At 32.6% G+C, this 4292-nt stretch overlaps 1 long non-coding RNA gene across 1 annotated transcript; it reads left to right on the top strand.

The window, feature by feature from the left end:
• The first annotated feature begins 1634 nt into the window (after positions 1-1634).
• On the top strand, positions 1635-2964 carry LOC104710890 (uncharacterized). Its single transcript, XR_755136.3, has 5 exons — positions 1635-1836; positions 1998-2259; positions 2353-2388; positions 2475-2539; positions 2667-2964. It is a non-coding gene; the product is annotated as an uncharacterized LOC104710890 (long non-coding RNA).
• The last annotated feature ends 1328 nt before the right edge of the window (positions 2965-4292 follow it).

Raw genomic sequence — 4292 nt, forward strand, 5'->3', positions numbered from 1 at the left:
ATTTATATATTATTATTTTTATTAAGAATAAACTTAATTGATTTAGTCAATTTACCATATTTTACTTATTGAGTTTTGTGCAATTTTGTAGGGATTCACATTGCAAATAAACATAATTATAAGGATATAATACAAAATGTGTACTTAAAAATATTAATATACTAGATTTTAACCCGTAGTACACCACGAAACAACATTTATTTTAGACAAAAATATTTTAGTTTTAAGTTATATTTGTTTGTTAATTTTTTTTTTTAGTGTTTGAAATAATATAATTATATTTAATTGTTAATTCTGATTTAACCCGTGGTACAAAACAGTTTGTTTTTATATATAGTATTATTTTCACTGTTCTATTTTGTGTATATATATATATATATGAGTTAGATTGAGTTATTACTCTATATTATTATTGTAAACGGCCAATATACACCAATGTATTTAAAACATAATATTATTATTCATGGAAACTATAAGAATGTTATTTGATGGATGTGTATATATAATTTAAACTTGTGAGATTTTTAATTATTTATATTTCTAAACAAACCCTATATTAATTTACTGTCCAATACCACTAATTGCATAACTTAATATTTTCATATAAATAAAATGTTCACTAATAATAGTTGTATCATTATATTGAATTGATTGAATAACAAACAAAAGTTGACCAAAACCAAACTTGTTACTGACAACTTGAACCAAAAACCATTGAACGAAAAATCTAGTAATGTTTGAGAAATAAAATAAAACACACCAAGAAACAAATAACCAAACTTCAACTCCATAACATGTACTGCGGGTTAACACCCTTCAGCTTCTTGTCTGTATTCATCCCATCATTCACATCATCATTATCCTCACCATCTTTGATTTTAATAGTAATAACTTACTAATCATCCCTCATTTCAAAATTGAGCATTTTAGTTGGCTTTTTCGCTTCAAGCATCCCTTCTCCCCGATGTTTACGACTTGAACAATCAAGTCTAGAAATGAAAACAGTATTATTATTTGTAAATGATAATTTGGCTAGTAAATAGTAATATAGATCTGCACTGTTACAGTTTTTGATCAAATATACTTACCAATCAACATGTTTTAGATCATCATTCATAAGTATGGATCTTCACACCCTAAAGTAAAAAAATTATAAACAAACGACATTAGACACGACAAAATGTAAATTTGAGAAGTATAGTATGAGATGGTTACATGAAATAAGAAGAAGTAGGAAAGAAAATAAAACCTTTTTGCCGCCACATCATATCTATTATAAAGGCAAATGTAGTAGCCATTAGAGTAATTTAATTCGTTTGCTTTTGCTATAGAGAAACAGTTTATTGTGTTTAGTGAGCTAATATAATGCGAGTGAGACATTTATAATTATTTTATTATTTGAGAAGATTGTAGGGTTTAGGGTTTTGCGTGGATAGTTATCGAAAATGATGAAGAGCACGTAAAGAATATCTTCGACATATCAAAAATTTTTGAAAAGTTTGAATATAATTTAGAAATTAGTAATGAAATATGCTAGTAGTTAGGGTGTCAAACGGGCCTAAAGCCCGCAGGCCATGTCCGCTATGTCAATTAACCGGTTGGATATATATAGGCTTTAAAGTTGATGTCCAAAAGATAGCGGGTCTTGCGAATTTGACTCGTTTGGTTTGCGGGTTTGTCGGATGGTCCAAAGAATCTTTCCTCTTCTTCTCCTCTTCTTTGGTTCTTCCAACCTGTGTCAATTCTTCTTGAATTATCCATGAATTGAGAGATGTTGTTGATGAATATGAGTGAAGACTGGTACAAAATGAATGATTCATTAATTCATTCATTCAGGTTTGTTGTTCACTTTTTTCTGTTTTTGGTTTTTATAATGTTGCGTTTATAGTCATTTGCCGTTGCTTAATCTAGTTCATGAATCATGAGTCTAAAATTTGATCGAAGCTAGTTTCAAATTATCCTCCCTGCTTTAACATAACATTCTCGTTTTGTGCTAGCTATCCGCGAACAGAGTACAACATATCCTTCTTCATTCGACTTTACAGACACACTCAGAGAACAAGTTAGTAATCCAGTGTGGGGGTGGTTATGTACAGAGACTGGTCTCAGATGGCTTCCATAAGCCAAAGTCAGGGACCGATGCTGGAGACCATCCTCCTATCACCCGATGCGAGCAGCAACCGAGGACATGATTGGAGGAGATGCTTGGCAACTCTATCAGTATGTCTGTCAACAATTTATTAACTGCAAATACATAAGGTAATAAAGCCTTCATTGTAGCTTGATTCATGCTAAATACAGCTTATTCTTTGCACATCTTATATGTGGTATTCTCTTGGATGGATATCTCAGGACTAAAGTGGAATTGTCAACTTGGTGGAGAAAGAGGTTCTTCTTCTTTTTCAATCATAATTCATAAGTCTCTTAAGATCTCTCAGTTTTTAATCCTGCTTTACATGGGTTTGAGTATTTAGGTTGAACAACTTCTTGAACCCGAAGAAAGAGCAATTCTTCAACAAATCTCAAGATGATATCAACAGTAAGTTCTCTAAAGTGATTTTATCTTTAAGATTGCATTTCACAGTCATTATCTATACTTATTATGTGGAATATGTAAATTTTATAAGAGTTGGAAGCCACTTCAGACACTTGCTCTGTTAATGCAGATTCCATTAATGGATAACTTCATTGTAATGGACAAGACATTGATTACGGTGGAAATCGAAGCATGATGGTTCCCACATATTGGATGTGTATAATCTTTGGTTGAAAATTTTGTGCGGGGATCTTCTTGCTTTCAGGCTGGTTCATTATTTGAAAGAAAGTTTTGCAAATTTATAGTCAGGACTAGAGGAAAAATCTCATCTTAAAACTACAGATGAAATTGCATAAAGAACGACACAATGGTGTTATGCAGTTGCAGGTGTAATTATGAATTAGGGAGTGAAGAACAATTTGCTACCTTTTGCAGGAACATGTTTTAGCTGTTGGAAACTAGACAAAATACAAAAATTAGTCTGAGGTATTGTAGCTCATACAAAAATTTCAATCCTCTCTCTCTCTCTCTCTCTCTCTCTCTCTCTCTCTCTCTCTCTCTCTCTCTCTCTCTCTCTCTCTCTCTCTCTCTCTCTCTCTCTCTCTCTCTCTCTCTCATCAAAGCAGATACCAACAGTGGGTCAAGATGGTGGTCCTAACTCTTAGTCTCTTACGCGTCAAGGCTCTATGGGACATGAATTCGGCCTTGGGTTTAGTTGCAGCCTACAACAGGCTACAGATAACCACTGTCCAGCTTGTTTTAAAGTTTAAACCAAACCCTGTGACACACCTAAAAGCTTTGAAAGATAATTTAAAAAAAATATTTAATAATTAGTAAATATCAACTAGATACTTAGAAGTAACACATCCATAAATCAATCACACCCTTAGCCGATCCCAAGTAATACTCCAGCTCTATCTTTTTATATACCCTTGCATTTCTTGTTTTTGTGTTGTTTCTTGATTCTTGAATCCTATTCCAAATTTTCCTTACACAATGTAATTTAAGTTTGGGGAGGGTTTGGGATGACATTTGATGTGGTTTTCTGTTTTCTTATTTCAAGTTTTTAGCATAATCATGTTAGTATTTACATCATATTTATGGCATAGCAAAACCCTAAAAATTTGAAAGATTTCTAAAAAATCTTTAAAAAACAGAGAGTTCATGTAGTTTGCATTCCATATTAGGATATTATTAGTATGTTTCATGTAGGACTGTTGCATATATGCATTAGGGATCTATGTTGAGTTCAGCCTTGTTAACTTGTTTAAATTTGCTAGACTAGGATCAATGCCCAAATTAATAGTACTTTGATGCTAGTTGAGTGAGGTAGAAACATAAGATTGAACCAAGTCTTGAATTCCTATATTGCATTCTTGTCTAAATTGAAGCATGTTGTGATTTGATATCATTTCCTACTTATAAGAACCTAATCTTGATTTATAATTATCTGGTTGTGCATTGCTTTAAACTAATGGATACTAACTACATATTTGGATCATCTTTCCTTTTTCACCACTCTTGTTGATCCAAGTACCTGGTTTCATCATTGAATCAGTTCCCCTACCCTTAACCTACCCTTCTTTCAAGCCATGTTTATTGTTGAGTGTTAGGCCTTTTTGGGATTGAGCTTGGTAGAAAGGGTTAGGTTTGAACCGACAGGAATGGAGCCATGTGTAGTTCTAGTTTGCAATTTTCAAGCTAGATAGGACTAGGTGAGATTTATTTCTGGGTTTGGGACTTGGTTTGGTTGAAA

This window comes from Camelina sativa, chromosome 9, assembly GCF_030686135.1.
Source record: "Camelina sativa cultivar CO46 ecotype springtype chromosome 9, ASM3068613v1".
Taxonomy (NCBI): domain Eukaryota; kingdom Viridiplantae; phylum Streptophyta; class Magnoliopsida; order Brassicales; family Brassicaceae; genus Camelina; species Camelina sativa.